Source organism: Somniosus microcephalus, chromosome 1 (genome assembly GCF_052327205.1).
Source record: "Somniosus microcephalus isolate GS21.2 chromosome 1, FLI_Smic_1.0, whole genome shotgun sequence".
Classification (NCBI taxonomy): domain Eukaryota; kingdom Metazoa; phylum Chordata; class Chondrichthyes; order Squaliformes; family Somniosidae; genus Somniosus; species Somniosus microcephalus.
The window spans coordinates 379,804,673-379,818,099 of NC_140987.1; the positions used below are offsets into that span (position 1 = coordinate 379,804,673).

The 13,427-nt window shown below is 42.9% G+C and overlaps 1 protein-coding gene across 1 annotated transcript in view; it reads left to right on the forward strand.

The window, feature by feature from the left end:
* The window catches only part of chm (CHM Rab escort protein), a 156,877-nt gene that overhangs the window by 86,660 nt on the left and 56,790 nt on the right, over positions 1–13,427 (forward strand). The gene's annotated exons all lie outside the window — the stretch shown is intronic.

Here is a 13,427-nt window from a genome sequence, read left to right on the forward strand (position 1 = left end):
GAGGGGGAAGGAGTTGCTGCTTTTGCCTACACTACTTATAGTTCTTTGTGTTACAGGTAGATATTTAATTTAAGTACCCTTAACTTAAGCTAGATCAAGTAAGTAGTCAAGAAACTACACTAAACCAAGTTACCTAATTATAAATGTAATTAAATAAAACAAGGTCATATAGGGATGGCAGTTCAGGTGATCACAGAATCACAGAAACCCCACAGTGCAGATAGAGGCCATTTCGGCCCATCGAGCCTGCACCGACACATATCCCACCCGATCCCCGTAACCCCGACACCAACACATATCCCACCCTATCCCCGTAACCCCACGTATTTAATCTCCCGAACACTAAGGGTCAATTTATCATAGCCAATCAACCTAACCCGCACATCTTTGGACTGTGGGAGGAAACCGGAGCACCCGGAGGAAACCCACGCAAACACGGGGAGAATGTGCAAACTCCACACAGACAGCCGCCCGAGGCCGGATTCGAACCCGGGTCCCTGGCGCTGAGGCAACAGTGCTAACCACTATGCCACCGTGCTGCGGTGATGTGCCGCAACTGCAGCATATGGGAGTTTGTGGAGAACACTGTGATCCTGGACAACTATGTTTGCAGTAAGTGCCTGCATCTTGAACTTAAGCTCAAGAGTTTTTGAGCTGGAGTCTGAGGTACAGACTTTGCGGGGCATCAGGGATGGGGAGAGTTACCTGGACACTTTGATCCAGAAGGCAGTCACACCCCTTAGGTTAGATAGTGGTACAGGTCTGGTTAGTGGTCAGAGACAGGAGGGTGTGACTGCAACTCAGGCAGATAAAGGGACCTCAGGTGCAGTGCTGAAGGAGCCTCAGCTTTTGCCTTTGTCCAACTGATATGAGGTTCTTGCTGCCTGTGTGGATGAGGGAAAAGCCTGCAGGATGGATGAGCAAGCTGATCATGGTGCAGGAGGCCATTTAAGTGGGGGGAGTGAAAGGAAATATAGTTGTGGTAGGGGACAGTATAGTCAGGGGGATAGGTAATGTTCTCTGCAGCCGCGACCGAGAGTTCCGAAGGTTGTGTTGCCTGCCCCGGTGCCAGGGTTAAAGACATCTCCTCGCGGCTGGAGGAGAACTTGGAGGGGGAGGATCTAGTTGTCGTGGTTCACGTAGGAACCAACGACATAGGTAGAACTAGGAATGAGGTTCTGCTGAGGGAATTTGAGGAACTAGGATCCAAATTAAAAGGCAGAACCTCAAAGGTAATAATCTCTGGATTGTTACCTGAGCCACGCGCAAATTGGCATCGTGAATAACAGATTAGAGGTTTAAATGCGTGGCTCAGAGTTGTGTGGGAGGAAGGGGTTACAATTCATGGGGCACTGGCACCATTACTGGGAAAGAAGGAGCTGTTCCGTTGGGACCAGTGTCCTGGTGAACCGAATAACTGGGGCAGTAGACAGGTGGTGGCAGGATTCAGGAAAGAGTAAATTTAAAAGCAGCGAAAGAAATGTCAAGGCTCTAGAGCAGAGTAGAGTTTTGGGTAAAAATAAGCAGTGGGTCAGGAAGGGACAGAGAGAGAGTAACAAAAGTAATAAGGCATTAGTAACTAAGGTGACATCAGGGAAAAAGAGGAATAAGTCAAAGCTAAAGACACACTATCTGCGCGAAGCATTCGCAACAAAATAGATCATTTCAATCTGCGCTATTAATTAAACAGGTTTGATCTAATAGCCATAATGGAGACGTGGTTGCAAAGTGGCCAAGGTTGGGAACTAAATATTCCAGGATACTTAACTTTTAGAAGAGATAGGCAAAATGGAAAAGGAGGAGGGGTAGCGCTGATGAGAGAGGATGGGATAAGGACAGTAGAGAGAAAGAATCTTGGCTCTGAAAATCAAGAAGTAGAATCAGTTTGGGTAGAGCTAAGAAACAGCAAGAGGCAGAAAACCTTTTTGGGAGTTGTTTATAGGGCCCCAAACAGTAGTTGTAATGTAGGGGCAGAGTATAAATCAGGAAATTAGAGTTGCATGTAACAAGTGTAATACAGTAATCATGGGGGACTTTAATCTACATATAGACTGGGCAAACCAAATTTGCAGTAGTAGTGCGGAGGACGAATTCATGGAATGTATGCACGATAGCTTTCTACATCAGTATGTTGAGGAACCAACTAGGGAACAGGCTATTTTAGATCTAGTATTGTGCAATGAGAGGGGGTTAATTAATAACCTTGTAGTAATATATTTAAGAAGGAGATATAGATTTCTAGACTCAAAAGGCATCAAGGGGTATGGGGAGAGAGCGGGAATATGGTATTGAGATAGAGGATCAGCCATGTTCATATTGAATGGCAGAGCAGGCTCGAAGGGCTGAATGGCCTGCTCCTGCTCCTATTTTTCTATGTTTCTAAAGGGGCCTTTAGGGAAGAGTGACCATAATATGATAACATTTTATAGAGTTTGAAAGTGATTTAGTTAAATCTGAAACTAGGGTCTTAAATCTAAACAAAGCAAACTACGTAGGTATGAGGGACGAGCTGGCTAAGGTAGATTGAAAACTACATTAAAAAAGGTATGATGGTAGAGAAGCAATGGCTAGCATTTAAAGAATTAATTCATAATTTACAATAAATATACATTCCTATAAGGCACAAAAACCCCACAGGAAAAGCGGTCCAACTGTGGCTAACGAGAAGTTAAAGATAATATTAGATCAAAAGAAGAGGCTTATAATGTTGCCAAAAATAGTAAGCCTGATGATTTTAGAATTCAGTAAAGGAGGACCAAGAAATTGATAAAGAAAGGGAAAATAGAATGAGCGTAAACTAGCGAGAGACATAAAAACAGACTGTAAAAGCTTCTATAAGTATGTAAAAAGGAAAAGATTAGCGAAAGTAAATGTGGGTCCCTTACAGGCTGAGACAGGAGCAATTATAATGGGGAATAAGGAAATGGGAAGAGAAATTAAACAAATACTTTGTGTCTGTCTTCACGGATGAAGATGTAAAAAACTTCCTGGAAATAGTGGAGAACCAAGGATCTAGTGAGAATGAGGAACTGAAAGAAATTGGTATTGGTAAAAAAAAAAGTACTGGAGAAATTAATGGGACTGAAAGCCGATAAATCCCCTGGACCCGATGGCCTACATCCTAGGGTTTTGAGAGAGGTGACTATAGAGATAGTGGATACATTGGAATTTTGCAAAATGACAACCATGGATTCTAGAACGGTTCCCGCAGATTGGTAGGTAGCAAATGTAACCCCACTATTTAAGAAAGGAAGGAGAGAGAAAATGGGGAACTACAGACCAGTTAGCCTGACATCAGTAGTAGAGAAAATGCTAGAATCTATTATTAAGGACGTGGTAACAGGGCACTTAGAAAATAATAATAGGATTGGGTAGAGTCAACATGGATTTATGAAAGGGAAATCGTGTTTGACGAATTTGAGTTTTTTGAGGTTGTAACTAGCAGAATAGATAAGGAGGAATCAGTGGATATAGTGTATTTGGATTTTAAGAAGGCATTCGATAAGGTGCCACACGAGGTTATTAAACAAAATTAGGGCTCATGGGATTGGGGGTAATCTAGCACGGATTGATTAACGAACAGAAAACAGAGAGTAGGAATAAATGGGTAATTTTCGGTTGGCAGGCTGTAACTAGTTGGGTACCGCAAAGATCAGTGCTTGGGCCTCAGCTATTCACAATTCATATCAATGATTTGGATGTGCAGACCAAATGTAAAATATCCAAGTTTGCTGACGATACGAAGCTAAGTGGGAATGTAAGTTGTGAGGAGGATGCAAAGAGGCTTCAAAGGGATATAGACAGGCTAAGTGAGTGGGCAAGAACATGGCAAATGGAATATAATGTGAAGAGATGTGAAGTTATCCACTTCGGTAGGAAAAATAGAAAAGCAGAGTATTTTTTAAATGGTGAGAGATTTGGAAATGTTTGTGTTCAGAGGGACCTGGATATGAATCACTGAAAGTTAACATGCAGGTACAGCAAGCAATTAGGAAAGCAAATGGTATGTTGGCCTTCATTATAAGAGGATTTGAGTACAAGAATAAAGATGTCTTACTGTAATTATATTGGGCCCTGGTGAGACCACACCTGGAGTATTGTGTACAGTTTTGGTCTCCTTACCGAAGGAAGGATATACTTGCCATAGAGGGAGTGCAATGAAGGTTCACCAGACTGATTCCTGGGATGGGGGGATTGTCCTATGAGGAGAGATTGAGTAGACCCGGCCTATATTCTCTGGTGTTTAGAAGAATGAGAGGTGATCTCATTGCAACATGCAAAATTCTTAAGGGATTGACAGGGTAGATGCAGGGAGGATGTTTCCCCTGGCTGGTGAGTCTAGAACCAGGGGTCACAGTCTCAGAATAAGGGGTTGGCCATTTAGGACTGAGATGAGGAGAAATTTCTTCACTGAGGGTGGTGAATCTTTGTAATTCTTTACCCCAGAGTGCTCTGGATGCTCAGTCGTTGAGTATATTCAAGACCGAGATCGATAGATTTTTGGATATTAAGGGAATCGAGGGATATGGAGATAGTGCAGGAAAGTGGAGATGAGGTAGATGATCAGCCATGATCTTACTGAATGGCGGAGGAAGCTCGAGGAGCCAAATGGCCTACTCCTCCTATTTCTTATTTTCTTATGTTGCTTAGACTTGAAGGTAAGAGAATGCAATTCACCTTAAAACTGTGTAAATTTCTGTACGCAGGCCTGGTTGGCAGGGGGATTTTTTTTTTGCCACTCCTTCACTTAGTCTTGGGTCCTGGTGCATCCTGCTGGCCCACTGAAAGCAAAGTGTACTGGAGACTATAGTGAAGATAATCACCAAATATCTGGTTCTTTGACCTGTGACCGTTTCAGTGATACGACCAAAAGATGCATCACCGTTTGCACATTTAATTCTCTACTGCAACAGCAACACGTAGAAAAACACCCAAGGCGCTTCACAAGAGCATAATTAGACACTAAGTAACACCAGAACAAAGGAGGAGATACTAGGATGGGTAACTAAAAGCTCGGTGGAAGAGACAGAGATGGCGAGATTTGGGGATAGAATTCCAGAACTTAGGGCCTATAAGGCATGGTCACCAATGATGGACCGAAGGGATGCAGCAGAAGCCAGAGTTGGAGGAACACAGAGTTCTTGGAGGGTTGTGGGGCTGAAGGAATATACAGAGATGAGGAGGGGTGAGGCCATGGAGGGATGTGAACATGAGGATGAGAATTTTAAAATGGAGGCATTGTTGGACTGGGAGCTATTGTAGTTCAGCGAGCGCAGGAGTGAGTTCAACTTGGGGCAGGTTAGGATATGGGCAGCGGGGTTTTGGATGAATTCAAATTTATGGAGAACGGAATGTGGGGAGGCCAGTCAGGGAAGCATTGGAATAGTCGAGTCTGGACATAACAGAAGTGTGACTGAGTTTCAGCAGCAGATAAACTGAGTCAGGAGGCGATAGGCATTGTTACGGAGGTGGAAGTACAGGAAACTTTGGTTTATCCGGAGGTTAACTGTCCGGAATGCTCAAGCCACCGGCAAAAATCAGGAGCCGTTTCGTTAGTTTTTTTTTCTTTTCGTTGCTTTTTTTTCACCAGTCAGGCTCTGCAAGGTCTCACTGAAGCTGTTGCTAAGCTACAGAGACGCTTGCAAGGTACGGCCGACTTTTTAGAAGCTGTTGCTAAGCAACAGGGTTTGTTGCCAGATACGGAGCTCAAAATCTCCGTATGTTTCAACATTAGCGCTGGTTTGTCCGGCAGTTTTGATGGGACGGCAACAGCTCGGTCCCGGATAGCACAAAGTTTCCTGTAGGTGGTGTTTGAGATAGAGAGGATATAGGATTGAAAGACCAGCTCGGGGTCAAATAGGATGACAAGGTTGCGAATAGTCTGGTTTAGCCTGAGATTTATTCTGACCAGGGCACTATACAGTTTGGTCACAACTTCCTCTGATTTGTATTCTACTGTTTTGGGTACAGTTCAACATTTTATTGACCGCATTTGTTGGACATGTTGAGTGTCAAGTAAGTCTATAACTCCCAGGTCTGTTAAATTTCATCTGTAATTGTTTTGCCCACTTAGATGTTTTATCCAACTCATTCTGTAATTTCTGAGCTGCCTCCTCTGATTGGACTGCCCCACCTAGTTTGACTTCATTTGCAGATTTGACCATTTTGCTTTTAAGTTTGAATCCAGGTCAGTTATGTTAATCAGAATCAATTTTGGTCTCGATATCAAGCCCTGGGCCACATCACTGCGAAAGAAAGAGTTCCATTTTTATAGGGAGAAAAATTCAGTTGGTTTGTGCCTTAAGAGGGTGCTAATGAGGTGCAAAGCAACTAACGCCCGTACGCGGCGATGTTTGCGCCGCTCATGAAATTAACTAGACATTTTGCGGTGGCGCTAAACACTATCTCCTGCGCCGGCAGATCGTGACGTCAGTCGAGTGTGTAGCGCCCCGGACCGGATATTGAGTGGCGCCCCCTGCCACTAGCAACGACAGGTTGAGGGGAGCGTTTTGCAGTCAGGAAGGGACTGGGGGAGCGCTATTTAAAGGCGAACGCTTCCTGCCTTTTTTTGTTGGTGACATTTTTGCACCACGCATTCTGAGAGAGAGAGACTGACTGACTTCTGGAGAGATTCAACGCTGTGTGAAGGAGTTTTGGGTACTGAGCAGCACTTTGCAGGTTCATTTTGATTTGCCCTTGTCTCGATTTAGAAGAGACTGTAGGGGGCTGCACTCTGAGCTCTTTCCCTGGTTCTCTCCATTGTTCTTTCCAGCAGATTTGATGTACAGGTCTCTCCAGGCCGAGATTCAAGGCTGCAATGAGCAGGATGTGGATGGAGAGCAAGATCAACCCTCCCCTTTAAGAACTGGCCGGCGCCATTGTGTCTGTGTTCCATTGCTGACTGACATCACATAAGCTTCGCTAGCGCTCTGAGGTAGCGCCTCGCTCCTCGGCCTTTGCACCTTAAGACAGGTGTGAAGCGCCTGATTTAGCGCTCCAATCACCTCCAGGGTCGATATAGCCAAGTTTGCAGTCGGAGGTGATAATTAGCGCCAGGCGCTAATCTTTGCGCCCGGCCGATAATTGCGCCCCAAATGGGGCAATACTGAATTTCTCCCCCATAGTGTCTTTCATGTCCTCAGCATGCCCCGAAGTGTTTCACAGCTAATGAAGTACTTTTGAAGTGTACTCTGTTGTAATGTAGGGAAATAGGGCGGCCAATATGCATGCTGCAAGGTCCCACAAACAGGAATGAGATAGGTTACCAGATGATCTGTTTTAGTGATAGGTTGAGGGATAAATGTTAGCCAAGACACCTGAAGAACTCCGCTGCTGCTCTTTGAATAGTGCCATGGGATCTTGTGCATCCACTTGAGATGGCAGATGGGAATAATCATTTTTGGCAGTAAACAAAACGGGCAAGTTCCAAAAGACATTCAGCACTAGAGAGTTAATCTGCGCCGTTTCATTTCAGTGATGTGTGCCAGTGGCAAAACACTTTATCGTCTTATCCCAAATATGGCACCTCCGACAGTGCAAGTCTTCAGTACTGTACTGAAGAGTCAGCCCATATTCTGTTCTCAAATCTCCGGATTGTAACTTGAACCCACAACCTCTGACACTGAACCAAGGTTCATCCTGACATAACTCCCTTAACGAGAACTTATTCTCGACCCTTAAGCCAATTTCCTGTATCCCTACAGATTTGAGTTTAACATAATTGGCCATAATTTGCTGTCAAAATAACGGTGAGGCTGATGGCGCTCACTGTTATTTATGTGCAAATGATACAGCAAATTCACGTAAAGGGCAGTTAAACTCAAATATCCAAAAATTGCTGTCCAAGTTGCGCTGTTCTGCCATTAGCTTCACGAAAACAGCATCTCACTTTCTGGCTCACCATTGAAATGTATTGAATGGTGTGAAGTTGCTGTATTTGTGCGGTAGATATGAACTAAACTCGCCATAGAAAGTTATGTACTCTTAACGATGTGATAAGTGTTAATTACTGTCAAACACCCTCTCTGGTACTGAAAATTAACTATTACAAGTGTGGAGTCTAATTCCTTCAGGTTTTAATTGTTGGAGATTTTAAAAATGTTAAATTTAAAATTAATTTTATTTTCCTTTCTCTCTTTCTCTCTCCTAATCCAATCTTTCTTTCCCTCAATTTATTTCTCTTTCTATACCTGATTTGGCATTGAATTCACCCACTCTAATTTCCACATTCTTCTCAGTCCTTGGGTTGTTTATTTTACAATCCTTAAATCTGGTTAAGGAGTTGCTTACCCTGTTGACTCAGGCCCCAGATGCCCTGTTTTCCTCACTGACGTTATCAGCTCGCACTTTCAGCAACTTGCTACGTAAATTTTTTTTTAAAATGGACGTGAAAGAGCAAGTCTGCCGTTAGATGACCTGCTACGGCAAATTATGGCCCGCTGATTATCAGTTCCTCTCAGACCTCCTCCTTAGACTCAGTACTCTAGGATAGCTGTCATTGTTTCCTGGGCCGCTACTTGTTTTGAGCCCTTTTAGCCTGTCTGGACTCCACTTCATTCATATGAAGTCCTTGATTTTGATTAGATTGGCTCCATTTGAAAGGACCTGTTGCTCATGTCTTCTCTTGTGAATACTTGGAGGAAATAATGGTTCAGAATATTTACTATTTTGTGCTTGTCTTTAGTTTCAAGCTCGTTGGCATTTTTGTTAGTTTTCATCTCTTCTCCGACTGCCCTATTAGTGTTGTCCTAAGAACATAAGAATTAGGAGCAGGAGTAGTCTGTACGTTCCCTTGAGCCTGCTCCACCATTCAATAAGATCATGGCTGATCTTCGACCTCAACTCCACTTTCCCGCCCGATACCCATATCCCTTGATTCACTTAGTGTCCAAAAATCTCTCTCTCTCTCAGCCTTGAATAAACTCTGACTCAGCAGCCACAGCCCTTTGGGGTAGAGAATTCCAAAGATTCACAACCCTCTGTGAAGAAATTCCTCCTCATCTCAGTATTAAATAGCCAACCCCTTATCCTGAGACTATGTCCCCTAGTTCTGGACTCTTCAACCAGGCGAAACAGCCTCTCAGCATCTACCCTGTCAATCCCCCTCAGAATTTTATGGGGGAAAAATTTGGTTGCTTTGCACCTCCCGTTAGCGCCCTAAGAGGACGCTAATGGGGCGCAAAGCAACTAGCGCCTGGGCGCGGCGATGTTTGCGCCACTTGCGAAATTGGACAGACATTTTGCGGCGACGCTAAACACTACTCCTGAAATAATTTTTCCCCTATTGTGTTTAGCTTCTACTGCTATGTTTGTTTTCTGGGTCCCTCTTTAGCCTTCTGATCACCCTTTTAAAGTGTTTCTGCGGTGAACCCTTTTTCTTTCCTGCAGGATTTGTAGAGGCTATTTTTTGTTCTTTATTTTACTTTTGATTTTGATTTGGTAATCCATGTAGGGCACTATATGTAACTTAAAAGTTTTATACCTGAAGTGAATAGCCCTCCTGTCACCCCTCAAGGTATGAGTAGGCTGAGCAGCCTGTAGCAGCATATTCCGACCTACTTACAGCCTGACACAATTTTGTAGATTCATACTTCATAAGGAGGTGGAACCAGCTGGTAGTCGATGTGCCAGATGAGCTATTAAAATAATGAAATATTCTCCAAATGGATGCAAGTAAATTATGCAGCCAATCAAGAGAAAAAGCCCACTAAAACAAAGTATGTAACTCATTTTACAGTACCAAGCCAGACCAGTAATGTTGCTGAGAACTGAAGGATTCAACTGGTTGAGATTTAAAATTCAAACTCCTGTTATATAATGGCTTCAAATACTGGACATCTACCTGTAAACAGCACTTGTTTCCCCATAAATTCTCTGTTCTGTCTCCATTTTCAGATTGCCTACCCACCAAAGTTGTCCTTCAGCCAGGGGATGAACCGGTCACAAATGTTCACATAGCAGCTGATAACACTACTCTATCCTGGGTGTGAGAAGTGCATTTTGCAGGTGAAATTGGTTTTACTGCGGGTGGAGTGTTTTGTCATTGCACACAAGCAGCCAGGGAAACATGCCTATTGTAAATAAAAGTTGAAATACCAGACAAGGTTGGTATTTTCCCCATAATCCTTAAAAAATTTGTAGAACTGGAGCTATCAGGTGTAAACAGATAATACACTTACAGCTGAAACTGAGATTCTGGGCATTATTGAGCGTTAATGCTGTTCCTATATTGTGGGAAATGTAGGGGGAGAAATGACTTGCTGTTTTAGCAAATAAAAAACATTAAATATTTGGCAGCAGTTTTGTATTGAAGTGAATGTAATGAAAGCTTTTTAAAACTCAATGTACCTTGTCATTTTGTAATGTGATAACAGTAAGGCCAGTGGTTCTCCCTGCGAGCATTTCCTGTGAGATATTGCATATTTTTTTAAAAACATAATTGCATATTCATGGAGTTGATTTTCCTTGCCGTTGCTCACAGTTTTAAAAAACTCGCTGTAATAGTTTTTCTGCTTTTAGTAATGTACTCCATTTCTATGTCTTCGCTTTGTTAAAAGTTACACAGCCAGTTTGGAGTCAAATTGTGCTGGGATGGGTAAGGGACAGCCCAGGTAATGGTATACCAAGTGGAATGTTGGGGTGGCGGCATCATGGGGTCGGGGAAGTAATGGGCAGTCTTGAGTTCGGGCCATGGTTTGCGAGCTAAGCGGCAGGTTGATTTCTGGCAATTTGGGGGCCGGGGTTGCTTGCCAAAGCCAGGTAGCGTGTGGACAGAGTGCTGGAGCTTGAATGGGTTCAGTGGAGAGGGCCTCGCAGCATTAGGGAGGATTAGAACTGAGGCATGGCATCATGTGTTGTGGGGCAGGTTTGGAATGGTTTGATCACTAACACAAAGGGTACACAAGCATAAGCAGGGACACAGTGTTCCTAACTTCTTAATTATTTCTTTTGAACTTTGACTTGTAGGGGTGGGGGGAGGGTGGATGGAATAAGAGGCAGAAAGGAAATTTCAAATTACTTGAGAAAGATCATACTGTGTGAAGGGAAAAAATTAACTGGAAAAGTCTGAAGCGCAAGTTGCACCTGTGCAAAGTGTCACTGATGGTCTGTGAGACCCACTGGTTCAGGAAATTTTAACATGCAATGGGTAAGTAGTTTAAGATTATATACTTGCGTGCTTGATACAAGACATCTGATTACAATCCGCTCTTAATTCAGAGTAGTTCTTTGCTATTTTATGTTGAAATATATTCACTTCCATAAGTCATAATCTTTCAGCTAAAACCAACATCAAAATTAGTTGGAAAAATCACTACTGAAGAGGAGAACTGGGATAGACTGCTATTTAGAACAAGTAAGCATTTAAAGTCAATGCATTTCCACTCAACAGAATATTTTTTTTTTCCAATGGCATAGTTTTATCTCTCCCAATATCATGAGGGAAGAGTAAGGCTGGAGTTACATTACAGCCAGTGTGAACTTATGCAGGTATGAGATGGAAGGGTCTCAAACAATGTTCCCTCTTTTTTTTGGGTGCATGGCGTGAAATGCAACATCGAAAAGCCGGTCCCGGGCTGCGCAGGACTGGCAGAGATACGGAACGTTGGTCTCAAACTATTTGTCTGTAGTGCACTCAGGTACCAGATCAGAGCCTGGCATCTAGGCTATCTTATCATTTTTTTGCATTAATACACACACAAAATTCCTTTGCATTGAGACAATGGTGGTAGTTTAACTACACCTCTGGAAAGATGAACTGACTTAGGATATGCTTCTAACGGTTAACTTGGTGTCTTCTGGCACAAAACAGTAAGCTTTTAAATAATCATCACAATTACTTTGCCCAGTGAGAATTTATTTTGCAACGTTTCATTTTGATGATGGGAGAAAAAGAAATAAATTTCACTGTAGTGGTGAACTCTGGAGGAAAAGTCCTGTGCTTATAATATGAATTATGCTTTGTGTGGTATTCTGCTAGTAAGATACAACAGGGAAGACTTAAGAGACAGAATGGAGTCTAATGAGAGTGAAAGATAAGGCTGTAATACAAGAATGAAAAATTTAAAAAGAACTACTGTTAGTGAATGACAAAACTGAGGTATGTGAGACTCAGGTAAAAGTTCATAGGAACACTGAATCTTCGAGTAACTGCAGATCACCAGTAAACGTGTACAAAGAAAGTTTCCAGAGTTTCTGTGGGAGCTGTATTACTGGCATGTCTCCACAGTGAAAATTGCCAAATGCTAGCCTGAAACCGCTCGATTGTTCCTTCTCTCATTTATTGAGCTGTATCTTTTGGGGATGTGGGTCGAACATTTTTTTTGGATCTTAGAACCGATCAGCAGTTTATACACTTTTACAGTAAAACCAGATGTTTTCCAGAATTTCAGGAGCAAGAATAAAACAAGACCTCCAATTACATGCACACGGTTCTGAAAAGGTAAAATATGATAGCAACATTGACATTTTAAACGCTCTGTATTTGATTCAATTTTATTGTATTTTTATGCTAGCGTCATTTTCCGTTAATAAAACATCAAGAGACCATTATATCTTCTTTCACTTGTGATTTTTATCAGCCATTAGAGGAAAGTTAACCGACTCTAAGTACTGAACTATAGTATGTGGGTATTTGCTTAAACTGGCATTGACTTTACTAAGAGCTATTGAAGTATACCTACAAGAGCATTCGTAGAGGTATGAGGTTATAGTAATTAATCCATCAAAAAGCCTGAAAAATGATGCAAGCTAAGAACAATGTTCCTCCACTCCCCTCCCCTTCCCAATTTAAGAATGTTGCCAACCTCCCCAACCAGAAATGAAGTGTTAGGTTTTTGTCCAAAGCCTCTTCCCCTGCGCACAGACGTATATCATCATCATGCAGGTTTATTACTTGACGGTTTATTACTCACCCTGAACTGGAAAATTTTATCAACTTTGCTTCCAATTTCCACCCCTCCCAATTTCCACCTCCCTCGCCTTCACATGGTCCATCTCCGACTCTTCCCTCCCCTACCTTGATGACTTTATCTCCATTTCTGAGGATAGGATGTCAACCAATATCTACTATAAGCCCACAGCTACCTTGATTACACTTCCTCCCACCCCGCTTCCTGTAAGGACTCTATTGCAATCTACCAGTTTCTCCATCTCTGTCGCAACTGTTCTGACAATGCCACTTCCATACCAGTGCTTCTGATGTGTCTTTTTCTTCAGCCTAGGATTCTCCTCCACCGTGGTTGACAGGGCCCTCGACCATGACTGTCCCATTTCCCCACACTTCTGCTCTCACCCTTTCCCCTCCCTCCCAGAACCATACTATGGTCCCCCTTGTCCTCCCCTTCCACCCACCAGCCTCCAAATTCAACGGATCATCCACCATTTCCATCACCTCCAGCGTGATCCCACCACCGAACACATCTTCCCCT